A 24,926-nucleotide genomic window follows, 5' to 3' on the forward strand; every position below is an offset into this window, starting at 1 on the left:
AGTAATAATAACAATATCAACTCCTAATATATATCATACACTGCTCTATTAGAAGTGTAGCAGGACAAGCCACAGACAAAACCCCTCAGACACCGAGTTAAAGAAGGAAGGGCTTTATTCAGCTGGGAGCTTCAGCAAGACTCATGTCTCCAACAACGGAGCTCCCTGAGTGAGCAATTCCTGTCCCTTTTAAGGGCTTACAACTTTAAGAGGGTCCGCATGAGAGGGTCGTGATCGATTGAGCAAGCAGTGGGTACGTGACCGGGGGCTGCATGCACCGGTAATCAGGTCGGAATAGAACAGGACAGGGATTTTCACAGTGCTTTTCTATACAATGTCTGTAATCTATAGATAACATAACCGATTAGGTCAGGGGTCGATCTTTATCTACCAGGCCCAGGGTGTGGCGCCGGGCTGTCTGCCTGTGGATTTCATTTCTGCCTTTTAGTTTTTACTTCTTCTTTCTTTGGAGGCAGAAATTGGGCATAAGACAATATAAGGGGTGCTCTCCTCTCTTACAAGCACTATGGTATATGCTTTCTTTACCTTATCTTGTGTAATACTTACATCATAGAGTAGACCTATTACTAAGGTAGAGGTCATATATGTGAGTTAATCCATCATTTAATTATTCAATAATTATGTATTAAGAGCATATAGTTTGTTAGGAAATGTGTGAAGAGCTGAGACCCTGAGCTGGACACCCTTTTCCCTGGAGCTCACATACCGCTAAGTGAAAGAAAACATACGAAAGCAATAAATAAATAAACTGATTAATTGTAGCTTATGAAAAGTGCTTTGAAGGAAATGTTAAAAGAAAATCTTTAGCCAAAGTAAATGTAATAGAATTTAACTGAGCAAAGAAGGATTTGCATTTCAGACAGCCTCCCCAGCCAGAGTTGGTTGACAGAGACTTTGCGCAGCTACAAAGGGCCGGAAAAGGAAAGTGACATACAGAAACTGGAAGTGAGGAACAGAAACAGCCTCACTTCAGCTTAGTGTTTTTGCCTTATTTGAACATGGTTTGAACAGATGGCTCCCTTTGATTGTCCAAAACTTGGTAATTGGCACAAAAGTAGGTTACAGTTTGTTTACACCTCCATTTAGGTTAGAGTTCACTATATAGTTATACAAAGAAAACCTTTAGTTTGAACTTAAAATATGTAAAGAGGCAGCTGTGGGCTAAACTTGGTTTAACAAAGTAATAGAGTAAATGATAGTCAATTTAGGGAGGTACAGTTAAAGAGAACCTCTTCTGGGCCAGGCGTGGTAGCTCATGCCTGTAATCCCAGCACTTTGGGAGGACGAGGCGGGCTGATCACCAGGTCAGGAGATCGAGACCATCCTGGCTAACACGGTGAAACCCCATCTCTACTAAAAATACAAAACAATTAGCTGGGCGTGGTGGTGGGTGCCTGTAGTCCCAGCTACTCGGGAGCCTGAGGCAGGAGAAAGCTGTGAACCCAGGAGGCGGAGCTTGCAGTGAGCCGAGATCGCACCACTGCACTCCAGCCTGGGCAACAGAGCGAGACTCCATCTCAAAAAAAAACCTCAAAAAAAAACAAAAAAACAAAAAAAACAAAAAAAAAACGAGAATCTCTTCTAAAAGGTAGTGTTTAAGCTGAGACTTAAAGGTAAACGAAAAGCCAGCTCCCTGGGTGAACAAATAAGTTTTGAAGCTGTGAAATGAGAATGATCTGGTGATGTCTAATTCTAATGTGGTTAAAGAACATAATACTTTCTTTGATTTCAGTTCTTGTGTTTTCTTTAAATCACAATGAATAGTATTGTCTATTTTTATGAATGTTCTATGTACACTGTAAAGAATGTGTGCTTTGCTGCTGTTGGGTGCTGTATAAGTAACAATTACATACATTTGGCTGATGGTGGTCCTCAATTATTCTGTATCTTTGATGATTTTCCTTTTAGTTTTTTTCTATCAGTTACTATAAAAAGACTATTGAAGTCTCAAGACATAATAACGGATCTTTTCACATCTTTGGTTCTATCAGTTTTTCCTTCATGTATTCTGAAACTCTATTTTCTTGATGAATTGAAGATTTTTATTATTATATAATATCCATCTTATATCACAGGTAATATTTCTTGCTCTGAAGTCTACTTTGTCTGATGTTAACATATAGCTACTACAGTTTTCTTTTGATTAGTTGTTGTATACCATTTTTGCCATCCATTTACTTTTACTCTAATTATATATAAACTAGGGTTGTTGTAGATAGATATGGGTTGTTTTCTTAAAAAATTAAAGATATCTTGACAATCTCTGTATTTCAAGTGATGAGTTTAAAACATTCAAATTTAATAGAATTATCAGCATGTTTAAATTTAGATCTACCATTTTACTACTGGTTTTCTAATTTTTCTTTTTCATTTTTATGTCTCCCCTTTGCTGCCTTCTTTGGGATTAGGTAAATGCTTTTTTTTTTCTTTTTCAGTATTCTATTTTAATTTATCATTGAGTTTTTGAAGATATCACTTTGTATAGTATTTTTGGTCGTTTCCCTATAGGGATTATGACACATATACTTACTTTTTTACATTCTATTTAGAGTCAATATTTTATCACTTTAAAGGGTAAGCAGAAAATCATCAAAATATAGGTACATTTATTCTCCTTTTATGTTGTATATTTTGTTATAATTTATGTTTTTAATCATCGTGCATATTTTAAAGAACTGAAGGAGAGAAGAATAGTCTCTTATATTTTACCAAATCTGTTACTCTTCCTTTATTCCTGATGTTACAGGTTTCTTACTGACAGCAAATGCTCTTAGTTTAGTTTCATCAGGAATATCTTTATTTGATTTTCATTTATCAAGAATATTTTTACTGGATAAAGATTTCTGAATATAGAATCATTTTTTGCATCACTTAAAAAATGTTGTTCCACTTCCCCTTGACTACCATGTTTCCTTATATAAAATATACAGTATTCAAATCAGAATTCTCCATTTGTATTGAGTTTCTGGGTGCATTCAAAAATTTTTTCTTTGTTTTTTAATTTCAGAAGTTTTAGAGTGTAGATTTTTGTAGCTTATTCTCCTTATAGTTTCCTGAGCCTCCTCAGGCATCTTTAAGATTTTATCTTTTGCCAAATTAAGGAAGTTTCTGGTTATTTTTCTTTAGATATTTTTTCTCATACTTTCTTCCTCCTTCTGTGGTTCAGATGACACCAATATTAGGCTTTTTGACATTGTTTCACAGGACTCAGAGGCTCTGTCCATTTTTTTTTAAGTCTCTTTTTACTCTCTTCTTTGAAATAGTTAATTTCTTATGATCTGTATTCAAGTCATCTGCCTCTTTTCCTCTGTTATCTCCATTATCCTATTTAGTCCATCCAGTGAATTTTCTCTTTGGACTGTCACATTGTCCAGTTCTAAAATTTCCATTTTTCATCTTCATATATTCTATCTCTTTGCTGAGACTTTCTATTTTTCTATTCATTATGAGTCTTTTCATTTGCCTGTTAGAGCATGGTTTTAATATCTCTTTAATGTCTTTATCTGATAAATACAACATTCCTGTCATTTTGATTGTGATATTTTTAATTGTCTTTTTCTTTAAGAGTTAAGAGACGATCACACTGGTTTCTCATATGCCAAATAATTTTAAATTATATCCTGGGCATTTTGAGTATATGTTATGAGACTCTGATTATGTCTTAAATCATAAGAAAAAGGTTGATTTTCTTCTTATATTAGGCAATCGACCTATTCAGGCTTATGGAACAAACTCTGATCTGCCTTCTTTGGATTGTGACTCCAATGTCTGCACCATTTCTTTAAGTGTTTTCAATGCTATTTGGATCAGTCTGTGTGTGCATTTCCAAGTAGCAATTTTTGGCCTGGGTGATGGTCTTTATTGTAGCTTAGTTTTCAAAGCCTTATTATACCATCTGTGGTCAGATGTTTACATACTCAGTTCAGGGTATAGTCCAGCAGTACATACGCAACTTCGTGGTATTCATCTCTCTCTCTCTCTTCTCTCATTCACTGTCGTTCTAACTCTTTCTTCAGCTCCCTCATTTTTGCAGTCTCCATAATACTTCTCAATTTCCTGAAGCCTCTTTTCCACATCCTCTGGTGAAAAAGCCCGGGCTTTAGTTTACCTGTTCTTCTATGTACTTCTCATAACTGAGTTTGCATTATGAGCCAAATAGCAGGAGGACAGCAAGAAGTCAAAGCAACAGGGATCTCCCTTCTGTTCTTAGGATCATGTCTCTTCTGTTAAAAAAAAAAAAAAAAAGTTAGACGGGGTGCTGTCAATACTGTCACATTGGGGATTAAGTTTAAACATGAATTTCAAAGGGAACAAACATTCAAACCATGGGATCACTTTATTTGCATTTTTCCTTTAATTCCCTTTTCAATCCTATGAAATGTGGGCATCACTATTTCCAATAATAATCAGAGACATGGCTGGGCATGGTGGCTAACACCTGTAATCCCAGCACTTTTGGAAGTACAGTTGAGAGGATTGCTTGAGCCAAGGAGTTCAAGACCAGCCTGGGCAACGTAGGAAGTCCTGGTCTCTATACAATAAATATAAGAAAATTTAAAAAAAATGAAAAAGAAATGTTCCCTCTCCTACTTTTAGGTGTCTGTTGAACTACCATTATTAATGCTTCAGCTATAGAATTCTCTCAGGGCTAGAGTACAGGAGATAATGGAAAAAAGAAAGAAAAATAGCCACCAAGATTTCTCCCACTCTCTGTTTGAGAAGTCCCCTTTCCTATTTCATGAAGCTCCTGGAGCTCTTTCTGCCTTCATCCAGCCTGCAATTTTATGCTGCCTTTGTTTCTAGGCCAGGAAATACAGGAGAGGGGAAAAATGGCAATTTCACCACCAGTTTAGTGATACCTTGAATTACCATCTTTTTTTCCAATCCACCTCCTACCATTTATTCTTTACAGTCCTCAGATATCTGTATTTAGTCTTGCATTAAGTGAGAGAGACCCCTGCTCAGGAACCTCCATATTTTGGCCTGCTAAAAAAAAACAGAATTTAAAAAGGTGACCAGAGAAGAGTGAGTGATGGAAATTGAAGGAAGGGAGTGCAGTTGGGGATCATAGACAGGAGCAAGATCATAAATAGAGGGTGTTTGGATTTCATTCTAATAACAAGAAATTTCTACAGAATTTAATCAGGACATAGATATAATATGTATATTACAAAAAGATCACTTGTACTGCTGTATGGAGAATGAATCGTAGGAATTTAAGATGTATGTTGGTGGTTTAAACATTGAATACCAGTTGCATAGAGAAAAAGCATTTTCAAGGTGGGGCACAATAATTTGTCAATGGATTACATATGGGGAAAGAGGAAAGCAAAGCGATAAGGATGGTGCTGACATTTTTACCTTCAACAACTGGACAGGCAACAGTGACATTTACTGATATGAAAAAGATGGGGGAAAAGCAAGAATTAGAGCTGAATGTAGAGGGGTTTTTGATCCTTTGGATGTCCTACGTTTGATACACCAATTATGCATCCAGTTGGAGATGTCAACTAGGCAGTTCGAGTCATTCTATTCCATTATCGTGAGTGCTACTGATGGTGAACTATGTTGGATATATTTGGCATAGGTTAAAAAACAAACAAACAAAGAGAACATATAAAAGAGCATGCATAAAACACTCAAATATATTTCTCTATTTCTCACAAATACTCATGATGGGTCAGTAGTGCCATGTTACTATAAGCAGAAATCATCCTATATTTTCCTGGAAGCTTATCAGACTCACATTTGTTGGTGATGGGTTGCTTGGAGGTAATTTCATAAGAAGCCTAAAGTTCTTAAATTTTATTTTGATTTTATTTATTTATTTTTTGAGACAGAGTCTTGCTCAGATGCCCAGGCTGGAGTGCAGTGGCACGATCTCAGCTCACTGCAAGCTCCACCTCCCAGGGTTCACGCCATTCTCCTGCCTCAGGCTCCCGAGTAGCTGGGACTACAGGCACCCGCCACCACGCCTGGCTAATTTTTATTTTTTATTTTTTAGTAGAGATGGGTTTTCACCGTGTTAGCCAGGATGGTCTCGATCTCCTGATCTTGTGATCTGCCCTCCTCGGCCTCCCAAAGTGCTGGGATTACAGACATGAGCCACCGCGCCTGGCCTAAAGTGCTTAAATTTTATTATATTACTTATAGTTGTAAACCAATATTTGTTTTTGGTCTCTTTTATAATCAAAGTACAATATGATGCACTACTTCTCAATGTCTGAGTTATTTGAAACAGAAAAAGATCTTCCAATACTTTTAACAGTTCACATTGTTCTTTCTCAGGCCTTGTCACTTTGATGCCTCTCCGCCTGTGTGTGATTAATAGATGATTCCTTATCCTTCATTTAGTCTTCTGGTCCCTAATGAGTAACTATTATTCAGAACACTGCTTAATGAAACAAGACTTACTGCTTTCTGGATCTTTTTTATTGTCTAAGGTTTAGAACTTGAGGACCACCTGGATTTCTACTTGCTAACAAATCATGACATTCTTTCAACTCCTCATTACGTCTGAATTATTAGCCTAAATCAGGAAATGTGCACACACAAATGCACACACACAAACATATACACTGTACACTTATATGTGCATACACACATATTCCCTGTGGTGAGCAAGATAGGCTAGCCCTATACTTTTGACATTCTATCCCGATCTCTCAGGAGGAGGGATGTAACAGGAGCCACGTTCCTCCAGAAATAAGAGAGTGAAACAGAATGGCATCTAATTAAAATGTTTACAGCATTTCCCATGAGATATAAGCCACTGACATTTTCCAGACTGCAAGCCAAGAAATGCTTAGGATTATACAGATGTACTTTGCAATCTACAATTGCCATGCAATGAAAACATAGCTTAGACACAGTTCAGGAAATATAGATTGGTTAACCTTTCTTTAGAACTCAGAAATTAAAAGTTAGGTCCGATGAGAATTTATGGTAAGTTGAGCAGCTCATCTCTTCTCAAAGTAAATCAAGAATCCATTTTCTCTTTTCCATAAGTCATCTTCCTCTAGAGTAGTTTCTCTCATCTGTATCTGAGGCTGCCAAAACCACAGCTGCTTCATTATACCTCCTCCTCCCAACTGCTGTACTCTTCCTGCTAATTGTCACAGTTTGGCAGTCCTACACTATCATATTTCCAAGAGGTGAGCGATGATGCTGACCTCAGCTCTCTTAACCTCAGCTCTCTGTCCATTCCTCAGTTTCTCATAATATCAGTCATTCATGCCTTTGAATAAATGTTTATCGAGCAACTAACTACCCTGTTCCAGGCACCGTTAGAATGATGAGATGTGTCAGTAATCAAAGTAGACATAACTTCTGTTCTCATGCAGCTTACATTCTGATGGGGAGAAGGAACAAATAATTAACAAGAAATAAGCAAAGAACATTATTTTCTGTGGTGGTGAATACCATGAAGAAAATAAAACAAGCTAGGGGAAAAGATAGTGCTAATGAGAAGAGTAATTTGGTCCTTTACCTTCAATCCTTCAGCATGCAAGTCTTCACTTCCTTCCTTCAAGGATTGGTATTGCCCTAGAATTGATTCTTTGACTCACAGAGGCATTCATGAAGACCCCAAATGCTCAGCTTATTTTTCATAGTTCATTTTTATTAGTCTAAAATAACTGTTTTAGGCTGAAAATGGAGAGCGCACTTTGTCACTCCAAGCTTAATTTCCTATCGGCAATGGATGTAAGTCTTTGCGTTATTATGCAAAGCATCATCAATTCTTGCTTTTTCACTCTCTGAGACCTGAAGATTTTTCGGTACATTTTCTAATAGAGACATCTATCTGTTGCTTCTACTTATATTATTTTTCCAAAAATTCTGCAGAACCTTTGTGAGGAAACTAAGCATTCCTGTACATTGAGCTAGACTTGATTGTTAAGCAAAATTCCTTCCTTTACTAATCACTATAAGTGGAAAGGTGGCAATATACAGTATTCTCCCTTTGTGCAGAGAAGTGGATTGCAGTGGGATGGAAGAGAGGAAATATTTTACTATTTCATTAAAATAAGATAGAATATGCTTTGGAACTAAAGAAAGCATTCCATATGAACATTTCTATTAAACTGAGTTTTAACTAGAAAATCCGCAGACATGTTTAGAAGCTAAGTATGAATTTGGATAAAGCATCAATATAAGAAAGCATTCTTAACTATTAATAAACCTCCAAAGACTATATGCTAAAGATAGCTTTTAAGTGGCTGTTAACTTTAATCAGGAATATTTTCTAAAACTGCTTATATTTATTTACACCTTCTCTCCAAAAGGACTCATAGAAAACATCTTTTGGGTTTTTTTATTTTTTTTAAACTTGTGATAATCACCACTCAGCTAATGTCCAACAGGCATTCTATTGGCCTTTCCATATGTCCAATGCATAGCAATATATATGCCTAAAAGCAGAATATAATTGGGATCACCTTGGCATACACACTTTCGCAATAGACCTAAGCAGAAAGCTATATAAGACATACTGCTTCTCGGCCGGGCGCAGTGGCTCACGCCTGTAATCCCAGCACTTTAGGAGGCCGAGGCGGGTGGATCACGATGTCAGGAGATCGAGACCATCCTGGCTAACATGATGAAACCCCGTCTCTACTAAAAAAAAAAAAAAAAATTAGCCAGATGTGGTGGCAGGCGCCTGTAGTCCCAGCTACAGTCGGTGTGGTGGCAGAGCTACAGCTGGGCATGGTGGCAGGCGCCTCCGTCCAGACTGAGGCAGGAGAATGGCGTGAACCTGGGAGGCGGAGCTTGCAGGGGGCCGAGATCACGCCACTGCACTCCAGCCTGGGTGACAGAGTGAGACTCTGTCTCAAAAAAGAACAAAAAACACAACAAACAGAAAAAACCCACCATACTTCTTCTTAGGTATCAGTAGCAGGGGTTGAGAGGTCATGATAGATGATAGATCTCTATTTTATATTGCAATGGAATATATTAGCCACATGGCTAATGGGGTTACATATGCAGTCTAGATTCGAGAACACCAAACTATATAAGGTTTGAAAACAATTTCAGAGCAATGGAATTCCATTCGTCTAATTTTATTTTTTCTTTTAAATTCAAAACACATTCATTGACATAATGTAGGAATTGTAGATAAGCAATTTAAAAAAGACTTAGCATTGTTAAAACCTTAGGACATTTTTCAAAAGCCTCTTTTTTATAGAAATTGTGATTTTGTATTTTTCTAGTAGTCTGATCTCTTTTCCCTTATACCTGGCACTGTGCAAGATTCAGTGGTGAGCAAAAATGATTTAGTTTCTGCTCTCAGATTCTATAAAATAATGTAAGTATCTTTCCATGTTGATACATGTTCATTATCACATGAATACCTAAGTCTATACTTTATGTATTATTTAACGTTGTCCCATGCAGACATTTCATTTTTCTCTACCTTTTTTCATTATTCACAATAATTCTCCTGTGGAAATCCTGGAAGCAAATGTCTCTTTCCTCCCACCCAGTTCAATTTGACTTCCTACCTTCTCCTCTAATTTAGTGCCAGCTGTTGATCTGATTGTATCATGTGCACTGCTGTAGAAATGTGCACTATTGTAAGAAGTGCTTTGTATGCAAACTAAAAGAATTGTGTAATTCAAAGTCTGTAGTGGTTTTTGATGCCATCATATTCAGCCAGCAATACTTTAAAAGCCAATTCATGTGGCACGCAGTGGCTCACGCCTGTAATCCCATCACTTTGGGAGGCTGAGACAGGCAGATCACTTGAGGCCAGAAGTTCGAGACCAGCTTGGCCAACATGGTGAAACCTCATCTCTGATAAAAATATGAAAATTAGCCATGCCTGGTGGTGCGAGCTTGTAATCCCAGCTACTCAGGACTCTGAGGCATGAGAGTAAGTTGAACCCAGTCGGTGGCGTTCTCAGTGAGCCGAGATCATGCCACTGTACTCCAGGCTGGACAAAAGAACAAGACTCCATCTGAAAATAAATAAATTAATTAAATAAATAAAAGCCAATTCAGGGAAAATCAACTTTCCAGATACTGAATTTATGGAATGACTTAATTTTAAACACCTAGCACTTCCTCATTTCTGGACATTTTATATAAATGAATGAGCTTTCCCTTAAACATAGATTATTTTTCTTTAGCTTGAATACTTACACTTTCTGAGAATTGATCATTTGACAAATTGACTTCAGACATATTGCTTACCCTCCCCCAATGAAACATTGCTGAAAAAATGGCTTGTACTTGGAGGAGTGCAGGTAGTAATACTTACTTATCCAACGTCATACTACCATCCCTTTCTGTAGCCTCACAAGGATTTATATATATGAATCAAAGCAATAAGCTCACAGAGCTCGTCTTCCTTTCTCATGGTATCAAGGTTTACCCTGATAGGTGGAAGAAGGAAGTGATAAATATAACAATATCTAATCTCATGTCCATGAATAAAGAGGGCTTCCTAAGTTTCATTTATAAATGATCATTAGACCTGGCACTTATAGCCTATATGATTTTTCAAAGAGATCAGTTTTACCTGCAAAGCATGAATGCAATAAGCTGAGTCATCATCTCCAGTATTTCACACAATTGCTGAATTCAAGGATAGGTAGTAGAAATGGTCTTCAGAAAGTTTTCTTTCATTCTAAAACACTTAGATCTGCAGTCACAGCTGGATTTCATACGGTTTCAAAGCCACACAGCTGCTTAAGAAACCCCATGACTCTGCCTTGATAAATAGTGGTTCCTTGAAAGTTTGAAAAGCCAGAAATGAAATCCTAATTTCACATAATAGAAATATAAATCAGAATCTCTTCTGTGCTTTGCATTTGCATGGAAGGTGATGGTAAATTTTGTTCTTTTTCTATCCTTTTATCTATTCATTGTTGAGCATATGGAAGCTACAGGCAGCCTATGAGTGCAAATATTTACTAGGCTTGAGAATAAGAGGAACAAACACAATCTAAGGAAATAAATATAGAATTTAAAGTAAACATTATGTAAAGTGGGCATAATTCATCCTTTGTTTTCCTACTAGATAAGAAAAATCATATAGCAAAGCATAATGTAAGATGCGGTAGTTACCATACATTTAGTATAATGGCTTAAACACATTTTCTCTGTAGGAAGTATTCTTATGATAATAGGGCAATATGAAAAATTGCCTGTGATAAAAATAAAATATGAATGCAAAAGATAACTCAGTGTCTATGACACCCTAAATACAATATTATATTATGCAAATATCCATTTATTCATAATATATACACACGGTGAAATCATATTAAGTAAATATCAATATGTAATTCCATAGAGTTTCCTATGATTATTTTCTAAAATATTAAATTTAACATTTAATAAGTTCAAAGTCTTTTGCCCCACTTTAGTGCCTCAGGTTTTGAATTTAAAAGCTCTTACATTTTATAATACCAACATGCAAATAAACACCAGCCTAGCCATTAAAAAGCATTAATCAAGTGTTGTTTATACTGTCTGAGCTCGTCTAGAATGTCCAGACAATGTTAACTCTTTTCTGAATGTATGTGAGACTGCAGCAAAGGAAGTTTATGTTAACCAAAATGCTCAGATAATAAACTATTCAGCCACCTTTATCAACATATGCTGTGTAGCAGATTCCACTATTTGCCCACTCAGGATCTATTTGCTCCTTCTGCCTTGCTTAGAGTACCCTGCTTTGGTTTATGGAGGAAGATAGATAATGATTAACATAACCCAACATGAGAATTATTTTTCTTGCTTTGACATTCTCCTTTGCAACTAGTGGTGATCTTGGGATGCAGTTGAGGTTAGTGAGGCTCAGAAGAAAGTCTATTGGAGGAAGTGGGGTGACTTTCCTGGTAAATTAGTACAGATATAGCTGCCCCATTTTTCTCATTCTTGCTGTGAACGTGGCCATGATATCTGGATTTGTAGCAACATCTTGGAACTAGGAGACGAATATGAGAAAGAATTCAAGCATCTACACTATGGCAGAGTGGAAAGGTAGAAAAATCCATTTCTAACCCACACTTCACTTCATTTACTTAAAAACTCTCTAACTCATAAGGACTTTTTCTAATGCTTATTTTCCAAACTAAATTCTATATCTTTAAATCTCCACAAAAGACTTCCTTAATATAGCAGAAGTTTAAGTGGACAGCTCTACCATGATTCGGGCTTTCATATCCAGATTTTATATATAAAAATGTATAGCTCTCTTAATACATGTCAAGTCTGCATTTTGTGAGGGCTGTTCATTTAGCTTTGTCACTTTTCTATTTCCTTGGCCGAGTTTCTTTTCTCTAGTATTCTCCCCCAAATGGAAGCTAAAAATATCCAAAATCTATAACAAAAGGACCTCAAAAACAATACAACAGGACAAACGGAATCTGGTTTTCCAGATACTTTGGGGAGTCCATCATGCCTAATTCTTTGCTGCCACACTGGCAATGAGAATTGAGGATGATCTTGTCTTCCCTTGGGCAGCCTGCTCAGGAGGCTTTGTATGAGGCATGGGGGTGCTACTGCAAATGGTATGGTACCTGCAGTAGACAGTAAGAATTGATGGCAAAGATAAATAAAACATCTGTTCATATCAGGTGTGCACCAGGTGAATATCAGCTCTGAATATAGATACAAATAAAATGTAATATTGATTGCTATGGTTATAAATATTTTATAAACAGATTGTGTGTTTTTCTTAGCATTGAAAGGAGACTAGAGAGGAAATAATTTGAAGCAGAAGCAAAGGAGAAGTAAAAAGTATATAAATATAGGTTTCAGTTGCCACTTACAAAAAATATAACTAACTAATTTGACCCAAGGTAGAGTTTAACCTACTGAAGTCAGTTCAAGGTTAGGAAAGACAAAAAAAAAGGTTAAAGGTAGAGAAAGTGATGAAGTCAAATGCTGCTAATATGTCAAGTAGTATGAGGGCCCAAAATTAATCATTATATTTAATTACATAGAGTCATTGGTGATCCTCAGAAAAGCAATTTCTATGGAGTGTTTCTGTGTACAAGCCTGATTGGAGAGAGTTCAAAAGTAAATAAATGGAGGAACAAGTTTATCCACATCACAAGCAAGCAATGAGCCAAATCTGGGATGCAGGACATTCTACAGGACAACTGGCCTGGCTCTTCAAACAAGTGAATGATGTGGAGAAAAGGGGGTAGGAAGAAAGGTTGTTTTAGATTAAAGGATATCTAAGAGCTGTAGCAACCAAATAAAAACTGTGGTACTTATTTGTATCCTGATTAAAACAAACTAGAAGGTTGGAGAAGGTTAAATATGGACTGTTTATTAAATGGTATTAAGTAATTACTGTTAATTGTGTTCAGTGTCCTAATACATTTGTGGCATGTAAAGAAATGTCCTTTATGTTATTTTTGTTGCATTCCGAAGAATTTGGGGGATGAAATTATATGCTCTTTTGTATTAGTTTTGGAATTCAGGAATAAGAGAGGGGGCATGGGAAATAAAAAGGATACAATACAAAGATGCCAGGCTTCAGACAGATCTGTATTGAAATTTGGGGTCTGCTCATTGTTGCCTTTATAAGACATGGTACAGTAAGGCATCTAGTGATTGGAATATAAATGAGTGCATAGCAATAGGTATTTGTTAAATGAAATGAATGGATGAACAGTGAATCAGTGATAGTGGATTATGATGAATTCCAATATTTTGTAAATAAAAAAGTTGGGAGGGACATATGCATACACAACTCAAACTATTCTATCATAATGTAAATTGCACTCTACATAAAATATGAAACAAGAATGAGACTCGTCTAACTCTGATAATCATCTATATACTAATCGCATCTATATCTTAATGAATGCTTAATCTTATGCATTCGTTGAACACCTGTTCTGGATAAGGCGCTGGGCTTGGCATTTGGAAAATATAGTGAAGGCATAGTCAAAGTCTCTGCCATTTAAAAATATGTAAACTATCTGGAGTTGGGAAGGGAGGCATATGCTTGAATCCAAGGCAGATAGAAATTAGTCAATAGATGTTTGAGTAACACAGTGAGAGGAAACAGAGAAAGGATTTTTTTTTCTGGATGGGTAAAGCAGGAAAGTCCTCATGATTTAAATAAAATTTGAAATTAGAGACTAAATGTCTTAGCAAGATCTGGTTGTGGTGTCTTGTTTTTTCCTGGCAATGAGAAAGAGATTACGTAAATCAAGAATTTATTTATTACTAGTCATTAGGCATTAAAACAGCGTTTGGTCCTTAAGCTTTGATCCTAAGTGATTTTTTTTCTTATGAACCAGCATTTATCTGACCATTGACTCACACACTCCCCAAAGCATATTGTAAGACTCACTTCCCTTTGTAAAGAGCTGCCAGTTCACTCTCCAAAAATATATTAAGATGAATAAAAAATATAAAGACCAAAGATGTTTTAAATCATTATGCAAATAAACAGCTCCCACTCAAATGTGGGAAAGGGCAATGTGAATGCTGGTGGTGGTGGCTCTGTAGATACTTGAGCTTTGCAAGGACAAGAAGAAGGGACAGTGCTGTTGCTGCTATGGTTGGCGCTGGATTCACTTTTACCTGTGCATGATGTGCCCTACTGAGCTCTGTTTCCCACCCTTTTTATTTAGATAAGGATGAACAATCTGTTGGGGAAAATTTACTCTAGCTTGCTTAATCGTTAGCTTCTATTCCAGCAAAATGTTAGAGTAAAAATGGAAGGACAAGGAGAAAATAACACTTCAAAAGAGCACAACTGAGTTAGTGTTGAAGGATACTTAGGCTGTTAGATGGCAGAGTTCTGAAAAATGAATAGATACGTCACTTCAGTACAAAAGCCAAAGCCTTTTATTTACCAATTCCCTTGTGTTTAGTTAGGAGTTCAAATGGTTTTGAAAGCACTCCTCCGTAAATTAAAATACTCTCCAGATGTTTTGGCCCTGTAAATGGCCAGGCTAAAACTCACTTTTAATGAACTGTATTTTAATGTCAGTCTTTCTCCTGTCTCCTTAAATGACAAAGAACTCATCTGACTTTGTAATGAATGCTCAACTGCTCCATTACTAATTCTGCCATTTATTGTGCCTCTGTATTTTCCTGCAAATTCATGGTGATTTTAGATGTATCGAGGAGGAGAAAGGTTAGGAGATTTAGAAAGAAAATAAACCTAGAATCAGTGGGACATGAACTCTCTGCGTAGAATACAAAAACCTAGTTGTGACAATTTCCTTACAGGAAACTGAAGGTTTGAAGGCCAGAGGAAACATAAATAAATACAGAGGATATTGAACAGAATAAATAACCTGAGACTACAAGCTTAGAATCCATGACTTTGAGTTGGCTGTAATTCCTGTGTCACATTCTTGATATTTAGAATCAAAGGTTTAAAGAAAATTGTGTCCAGAGGTTTCACAGAACTCAGCTTCAGGATTATTTGGATCAATATATTGAGAATTGCTTTTGTTTTGTAAACTTACATATGTATGACTTTTTTCTCTACTGTTCTGCCCATTGAATTATAAAACCACTGACATCATGACTAGATGAAATGTTATATAATTATCTTTATCAGTTCCTCCTTTCAGAAGTCCTGATATATTCAATATTTGTATCATTTTGCCACATCAGATCTTTGAAAGGCTTTATGCTGTTTTGATATTTTGAGTTTTGATAGCAATACTTTTATATGTTGAGTAACATATATGTTCAACACTAGCTTTTTACTTACATATGTAACAATCCTTATAACAACCTTGAAAGATGAGCTTGATTATCTCATTGGGCATATAAAACATAGAGCTGAGAGATATTTAATTGTGTAAGGTCACAGAACTAAGAAATGGAAGAGCTCAGAGATTTGAACCCTGCATTAGTCCGTTTTCATGCTGCTGATAAACCTGAGACTGGGCAATTTACAAAAGAAATAATTTTAACAACTTACAGTTCCACATGGCTGGGGAAGCCTCACAATCATGGCAGAAGAGCAACTCACATCTTACGTGGATGGTGGCAGGCAAAGAGAGAGAGAGATTGGGCGGGGAAACTCCCCCTTATAATTCCGTCAGATCTCGTGAGACTTATTCGGTATCATGAGAACAGAATGGAAAAGACCTGGCCTCATGATTCAGTTACCTCCCACTGGGTTCTTCCCATGACACATGGGAATTGTGGGAGTTAGAATTCAATATGAAATTTGAGTGGGGACACAGCCAAACCATATCAAACCCTGTTGAGCCTTACTCCAAAATCCATGTACTTTTCTGTCTGGAAAACCCATTTTGCTTTTTGGAAGTGAAACTCATCAACAACCTTATAAAGCAAGAATCAAATGTCTCTTAATCAAGTGCCTCAGTTTGCCCAGGATTGAGAGGTTTCCTGAAACATAGAAATTTCAGTGCTAAAACTAGGAGAATCATGGACAAACCATGAAGTTGATAACTGATATGGTTTAGTTGTGTCCCCACTCAAATCTCATCTTGAATTCCTACGTGTTGTGGGAGGGAACCTGGTGGGAGGTAATTGAATCATGGGGGCAAGTCTTTCCTGTGCTGTTCTCACGGTAGTGAATCAGTCTCATGAGATCTGATGGTTTTAAAAAGAGGAGTTTCCCTGCACAAGTTCTCTCTTACCCTGCTGCCATTCATGTAAGATGTGACTTGCTCCTCCTTGCCTTCTGCCATGATTGTGAGGCTTCCCCAGCCACATGGAACTGTAAGTCCAATTAAAACTCTCTCTTTTGTAAATTGCCCAGTCTCGGGTATCTCTTCATCAGCAGCATGAAAACTGACTAATACAGTAACTTACATGCCAGGAAAAGCCCCTGTCAAATAATAGAACATTGAAAAAAATTATTGGTGGAATGGATGTGTAAGTAAAATATACTTTATCATATGTTTTCTTCTAGACAGTAAAAGTGACTTGGAATCTTAGAAGCATCAATGTGTAGACCAAATACTGATTTACATACAAATCTAGAAATATGCAAATTTATAAGTGAAATTATATAGAGAGTAGTATGACTCAGCATAGTTTTTCTGTTACTTATGGATTCTAAGTCCTGTGATAAATGTTACAGAAGTAATTCATCATATTAATTTGACTATTATAATCACTAAGTAAATAAATTCAAATAAAAATGACTTTATTGCATCATATTCTTCTTGTAGTTCCACCATAGAGGAGATGTTTAGGTTAATAAATGTATGTTAGAATATGAAGTAAGGGAGAAATATGTATGCTTGTATATAAAAAAACTATGATATGTTAAGTATTTAATGAACTTGACATATTTCCTCGTGAACATACTTTTCAATCTTGTTCCTTGAAATTCACTGTTAAAGTAGATAAAGCTGCCACTCTGTTTATAATCATAAACTACTCAAGAATATTATGTTGAAAGATCCTATCTTTAAGACTTTTTTATTTCTTTCATTAATTCTATTATTTAATTTGAATTTATGAATATCAAAAGAAGGTTTTGAAAACGGATTGTGGAAAAGCTTCAAATCACTGAGCTCTTTGAAATGCACTTGGTTTTACTGTATTGCTACTTCATTTGCTTCCTGCATTATACCGACTATTTTGTTAAATTTTGCATTTGAAATGTAATTGCCTATTCAGTAATTCCTAGCATTAGTCAGATTTCTTGGATGACATAAATATTGATTTACTTTTACTTTGACTGATAAAAAGAATCACTATCACTGAAGCATGCAAAGGAAAAAAAAAAAAAAAACCTCTGTTGAGAAGTCTGTTCAAAATGCTTTCATTTGAGCAATTTGTGTTTATAATTTTTTAATATGCCAACTTTATTACAAAAGACAAGTAAACTCGAGTAAACTTGAGTAACATTGGAAAGGTTGCTTTTGTGGATGTTTGACTGTCATTTGTAGCAGCACCATTGGTGGGACAGCCATCAGTATCACCACTAACAGGGCATAATAAAAGCCATTTGGAGCCTTTCATATTTGATAACAATACCTATGAAAAATAATAAAAGAAATAGGTAAAATATACTCTTGTAAGTGAGGATTTATTTTAATATTCCGGTGTATTCATTTCATGAGTAAGGCTGCAAGATGCCTGGTCAATAACCACGGGGTTGGAACAGTGTGGGAATGCATTTCTGGAGAGATTCTCAGATCCTATGCTGTAGTCTAATAACATTTCTTTCACACTGGAGACAACACAGAAAGAAAGGTGTGAAGAGACGATTTTCTTCAGTCGGTTCATTTCCTGAGTGTAAACCAGGGTTTCTCAATTTTGGCACTATTGGCATTTTGAGCTGGATAAATCTTTGTTGTAGGGCTGTCCTGCACACTATAGGATGCTAAGCAGCATCCCTGGCCTCTACTCACTAAATGCCAGTAGCATCTCTCCAGTTGTGACAATCAAAAATGTCATCAGACATTGCCAAGATGTTCCGGGGGAGCAAAAATTCCCCAGTTGAGAGCAATTGGTATAAACTACAGTATCTTCTCCTTCACGTACATCACGTTTTAAAATCAGGTTAATTATCCAAATAACTTGTAGCTGTAGAATAACAGGTTTAGTTTCTCCAAGTGGGAAGATGGATATGTAGGAAAGAACTAATAAGAAACTTATGGAAAGGTTAGGTCAAAAACTTTGTCCTTTAACTGTGAGAATGGTAGAAGGCGTGTCATCATTTTACATGACCTCTGCCTCTATTACCATCTACTGTACTTTATTTGCACGTATTCAGCCAACAGCTAAGGACTTCATGAACTTGACTCACTGAAGGGGTCAGACTGCCATGCTCCTGAATTGTTCTTAAACAAATTATCCATTGCATTAGGCACGAAGAAGCTTTTCTTTAATGTCAGGCATGCTTATCATCTTATTCCTCCTCATTTTCTCCTAGAATATGTGTGGGCACTGAAAAGGCAGTTCTTCCCTATGGATTCAGTTCCTGTAATACACCTTCCATTTATTGGATGCAACATATTTTTTATATATTGCTTTTGGTTTCTTGCTTTTTTTTTTTAAAGGTGAAAGTATATTTGCAGTGTTTATATCAATTAATGTACAAAATTATTTAACAAATTAACTTTACAGTAATGTTTATGGCAATGATTCCCAAATTGTGGTCGCCTGATCAATAACATCAGCCTTACCTGGAAACTTGTTTGAAATGCAAATTGTCACACTCTATACCAGACCTACTGAGTCAGAAACTCTGAGATGGGGTCAAGCAATCATCTGTGCTTCAGCAAGCCCTCTAGACTATTCTAACAGTCACTAGAGTTTGAGACGCATTTGTGTGCAGCTTTCATTTTGGGGGATGTTGCAGTTTACCTGCAAACTGGAATGTGGGCACCAAATGCCCTTGAATATTTTTCCTTTAGCTATTCCTGTGATAGCAGATTTCTATAAGTCAGAGAGCTTTAGAAAACTAACTAAAGGCAAAGCAAAACATGTATATTAATAGCATCTCCCAAGCTCATATTCACTTCATTTTTTCTCTTTTTCTTCTTCCTCTGCTTCTAAGAGGCCATAAAACATTTTCTCTTAGCCCTGTAAATTGGCAGTAATTGACAGCCAGCTTGGGAGTTGGGCTATAATTCCAAGTTTGAAGGAGCCAGGGACATGAACCCCTGCTTCACCTCTTAAGATGGATGTTAGGTCAGGAGCAAGGAGCAGTGGGGTAAAGGTTTCCCTGGAAGCTTGGACTGAAGGCTATCGCCTGCAGCCTTTGCTTTCCATACATTGACTTCAATATAAGGGCTGCCAAATGAAAATACCTCTCACCAGCATTATGGTCATTTTTCTGTTTAACCTATACCTGAATGACCCAGGAAGAGTTATATCCAATAACAGATTTATCTGTGCTAGCTGACAAACTCCACATGTTCCCATCACCCTACAGAAAACAGTGCAAGAGATTCCAAGCTAGTGCTCCATTTAGCAAATGGCAAATAATAACATCATCTTGACAGTTACAAGCTGTTTCATGCTACTGACATGTCAGCAGTAGTAATTGAATATATAAAACTTCTAATAATATCAGGTGTCAATCTGTGCTTCATCCTGTCAACAAATGCTTCATGAGCATCTATTATATCCAGATATAGTGTACATAAAATTAAATATCATAGTCCTTGGCATCAAGATGCTCACAGTCCCATCAAGGAAACCATAAACCAATAATTATTTAAGAGCTAAATGCTATGATCAAACACATGCTAAGAGCTAAAATAAACTTACATCTGGATCTTTTAAGATACTACGATATTTCACGATTTATCCTTAGGACCTCTTGCTAAATGTTATATTTCTCAAGTCATGTATATTTTCTGATTTTTCGCTCAGAGAATAGGCAAAAAAGTCTATGGACTTAATTTTCAGTCTAGTTTTTCTGCTGATTTCTATATATTCTTTTCATATTATACTGCTTACTGTTTGTGAAATATATGAAGGAATTCAGACATTTTTCTGGAGGCAACAGAGTCATTGTATTTACAATTCTAGGAGGAACCCAAGTATTTGCATGTTTTAGGGCATCTGGCAGGTTTTGCAGTAGTGGCTGGTGGTGAGAAACTTCCTAGGAGAGAGTAATAGATACCATAGTCTAGAATTTGGGCAGCAACTCAAATGGAGGCCGAAGAAAAGTAAAATTAAAACAAAGAGTGTGAATCATATCTTTACATAGAAAAGTGTCAAAGCTCTCTTTAATAAGGGTGATATTTAAAACAATAGAACTGGTTCACTGCAGAAATATTTTCATTTAGATCCTGAAAGAAATTAATAATAAATTAAAGATCAATATCAGGAAGGTTTTTAAAAGATAGGTAACTATCTTTTAAATAGGAATCTTTCTGTAAATATATGACCATCTATTAAAATGGTCTTCCCATAATATTTTATTTACCAACCTATTCTGCTAGACTCTCAACTTGAAAAATATAGATGCTCATAAAAAATAAAGCAGAGAAATGAAATTCCTACCCTAGGGAGTGATAGCCGATAAGTGAGAAAGTTTATTTTTGTGTACCACTCTTACCACCACCATCACCACTGCCAAAAGGCATCTTTCTAGTCTTTACCTCCTCTGTTTATAGCAACTTCATTGACCTCACTGTTCAATCCAGAAACTGGAGATCTGTCTTCACTTCTCTCTCTTACTCTTCATTTAAGACTAAGTCCTGTGTACTCTTTCACTAAACTGGCACTCCAATGACATCATCTGAGTCAAAGATAAGACCACTTCTCCCTTGAATATGTTGTATCCTGCCAATTACTTTTCTCATCTCCACTTTTGCCTTCATCATCCATTCTTTACATAAAAGAGCAATCTTTTAAAAGAGTAAACGGGAATTCTCCTTTTTAAAACACTTTAGTGGCTTCCCATTGCTCTTAAAATGAAACTTAAACAACAGCATATAAGGTAACCATTACTAATATACCCAGATTACAGGTGAGGGAACCAAAGCTTTTAACACTTAATTTTATCAAAAACATATGATTGGCAAATGGCTGAGCCCAGCCAATCTAAATCTAAGTAAGTAATCTGCTACACATTTGCTGCCCCCTGGAGTGCTGGGTTTGCGGTATTACTGGATAGACATGACAAGATACATAAAGCTAATTATAGGACAATCATGCCAAGAGCTGTCAGATATAAATATTAATAATGATAATCATAATATCAACAACTAAAATTTTCCAAGCATACATGTTGAAGACCTATAAACTCAAGGCTTTGTGCAATGTCATTTTTAATTCTCACAGCAAAACTCATTTATTCTGAATGCCAATGTAGGATTTTGAACACAAATGGGTAGCATATGGAACTAAATATTCTGTAATCAATGTATCCTACCGTTTACTTGCTGTGTGATTTGGAGAGAGAATTAATTCTAAGCCTCAGTTTCCTCACTCTCTAAAAAGGGCTTAATAATAATGTTTATTGGCGGGGCGCGTTGGCTCACACCTGTAATCCCAGCATTTTTGGAGGCCAAGGCAGGTGGATCATGAGGTCAAGAGATTGAAACAATCCAGACAAACATGGTGAAACCCCGCCTCTAGTAAAAATTAAAAGAATTAGCTGAGCATGGTGGCACACACCTGTAGTCCTAGCTACTTGGGAGGCTGAGGCAGGAGAATCACTTGAACCTGGGAGGCGGAGGTTGCAGTGAGCCGAGATCGTGCCATTGCACTCCAGCCTGGCAACAGAGTGATACTCTGTCTCAAAAAATAGATAAATAAATTTAAAAAAAGATGTTTATTTTATGTAACTGCCTTGAACACAGAAAAGGAGATTTTATTATAAAACATCTGCAGCTAAAATAGTGACAATATCATTAGAGGTATGTTTTCATATGAGTATGTGTTTAGATGTATTTACTTAAGTGGCTTAAGTAAATTTAAGTCATTGATAATTTTAACAATGCTTTTTAAATAAGTAGATCTATGTTGACACACTGAGGCCATGTAGAGGAAGTAGAATATTATCATGGTGGCCAAATAATAAATATTTTTCTTTCCTTTAATATTAGCAATTTTATACAAGTATTTCATTAAAGCAATTTAACTGAATGCAATTTAATTATAGTCCATTTGTATCCAGAATTTAATCAGAGAAGAAAACCATTAGGAGATCAATAGGCAGATCTATACAATTGTTACATGGATCTTACCTTATGCAGTTGTGGGAGTTAGTTAAATAGTTTTCTGCAAGGTTCTTGTCTTTGCTTGTGATGCTAGAGCTTGAAGTCCACAAGGAAGGTCGTTGGAAAGGGAAGATGATTGTAAAGTGGGGAAAGTAAAAAAAAAATCTAGAGTTAAAATATACGAGCTGGAGCCACAGAACAATAAACTGAAATGCATGCCATTTCTTGTTGCCTCTGACCTTGATGGTATAGGCTAGGTCCGTCAGAAGATGAGTCTCCTCACCGTGGAGTTAAATACAAACACCTGGCCCCAGAGTCAGGAAAGCTGAAGAAATATCCAAGGGAAGGTGCACTAGTTGTAGGTCCACCTCATGCCTCACATCAATAATTTAACCAGACTGACAAAAATTATGTGCAAGATATAAAATAGTTGTTGCTTTACTTCCACCCACTAAATCGCCTGCAAGAATCTCTCTTGGCCCACCCTAAGTGGAGATATACAGGGAAGGGTACTCTGGGAAATGTAGCCCAGTACAGCCAAGCTGACATAGTTTGCAGAGCCAGCACAATCCACTCCTTACCAATTTGGCACTCATAAACATCTTAAATCATACTTAGACTACACAAAAGATCATTACAAAGTCAAACTTCCACCTAACATGGTGTATCTCTTCTAAGTACATCTGAAAATAGGCTTTTTTCCTTTTAGTAGAACACAACGTCGTGTTGTTTTTTTTCTTGTCTTCGGATGATATTTATTCTTCTCCCAATGCATGCTTCAAGTTGGATATCTTGTAACTTCAAGACTATGATATAAATTTAATTACTATTAATACATCTTTGATAAGAAGAAAGAGAAAGAAAAGGGAGATACTTGGTTAATACAAATACAAACATAGTCATACGAAAATAAGAAATAAGTACTCACACTATTCTAGTCTTGTTTCTATAATTGGTCATGTGGCCATAACTGATATTTATAGCTACCTTCTTCCCCTACTCATTTCATATTTTCTTTGCACTGAGCTAGCCTCTCAACTGGTCAATGTGGCGTAGTGACACAGTTCTCACTTACTGAAGTATCTGGAAACATCCTGAATTGGGCTGCTATAGTTTTCCACATACTTTAATCACAGGACCTGGGAATACTAACAAACATTCTAGAGGATCTCCTGCATCATAGAAATGCTCCTCTTACTCTGTTTGTGTAGTGGCCACCGAATTTCTCCTGGGTGGTTAGGATCTATAACTCTCTTCTTTGCCCGTTGATTCAGGGGCATGAGGAGCCCAAAGTGTTCAGGTGGCAGTCTCAACTTCCTGTTCAATGGAATCATTGTCATGTCTCCTGGGAGACGCGTTCTTCTTTTGGAACCCAGATGTCTAGACCAGCAGAAACTGAAGTGGTAAGGATGGAAGACAAAAATCCAGTTATTGGATTGCTAGGGATAATGTTTAGAGGAAGCATTCTTATTTCTACCCCTTGGTTCCTAGATATGTAAATCCTAGTTGTTAGAGAAACAACATCATATACCATATGCTGATTTAATGCACATATTTTATCCTGGAGGACATTTTTCTAGCCCTGCATTATGTTGCCACCCAGATGCTGTCATGAATAAGACTTGAAAGGGCCATTTCATCAGTCCATCAAGCTAGCTGCTTCAGCACAATAGAGAATATGATTAGACCAGTAAATTCCGTGGGTTTGGGTGTATTGCTGCACTTTATTTGCTGTGAAATGAGTTTCTTGGTCAGAAATGATGCTATGTGGAATATGGTGAATAAGATATCCTGTAAATCTGTGGACACTTTGAAGATGCATTGCAAGTAAGAAGGCAAATCTATATCCAGATTAATAGCTTGACCAGTGAAAACAAAATGCTATGCCTACAATGACAGAAGTGGCCCAATATAATTAACCTGACAACAGGTAGCTGGCTGATCCTTCAGGAAATGGGGCCATATTGCAGGAATGGCCCCATTCCTGCAATTTGGGGTATTCAGCAGTGGCTGTAGCTATATTGGCTTGGGTGAAAGAAAATTCATGTTGGTGATGCCATAGATAACCTTGATTCCTGCCATGATGGCCACTTTATTTATGAGCCCATTATATAATGACTGGAGTGGCTGGGAAGCCAGTAATGAAAGACATATGTAAAGTCAGGGAGATTTAGAAGAAGCTGGAAGCTACAAGCATAGGATGAAACCCAGTGAGAATTTACATTGAAACCTGTATATGTTCTCACTGCCTCTGAAATTTTTGGCACGGATGATCTGAAGTAGTTGAAGTTTTTCATCATGAAG

The 24,926-nt window shown here is 36.6% G+C and overlaps 1 long non-coding RNA gene across 4 annotated transcripts; it reads right to left on the bottom strand.

The window, feature by feature from the left end:
• Nucleotides 1-2,795: 2,795 nt before the first annotated feature.
• Nucleotides 2,796-23,942, bottom strand: LOC109026711 (uncharacterized). 4 transcript variants are annotated; one of them, XR_008679919.2, is made up of 4 exons: nucleotides 23,821-23,927; nucleotides 23,277-23,460; nucleotides 22,650-22,947; nucleotides 2,796-4,244 (listed from the first exon to the last, which is right to left on the bottom strand). It is a non-coding gene; the product is annotated as an uncharacterized lncRNA (long non-coding RNA). The 4 variants fall into 4 exon arrangements; XR_008679921.2 differs by lacking the exon at nucleotides 2,796-4,244 and adding an exon at nucleotides 11,388-11,953 and having other exon boundaries at nucleotides 23,277-23,428; nucleotides 23,821-23,942; XR_008679918.2 differs by lacking the exon at nucleotides 2,796-4,244 and adding an exon at nucleotides 11,388-11,953.
• Between the last annotated feature and the right edge of the window lie 984 nt (nucleotides 23,943-24,926).

This window comes from Gorilla gorilla, chromosome 4 (assembly GCF_029281585.2).
Source record: "Gorilla gorilla gorilla isolate KB3781 chromosome 4, NHGRI_mGorGor1-v2.1_pri, whole genome shotgun sequence".
Lineage (NCBI taxonomy): Eukaryota > Metazoa > Chordata > Mammalia > Primates > Hominidae > Gorilla > Gorilla gorilla.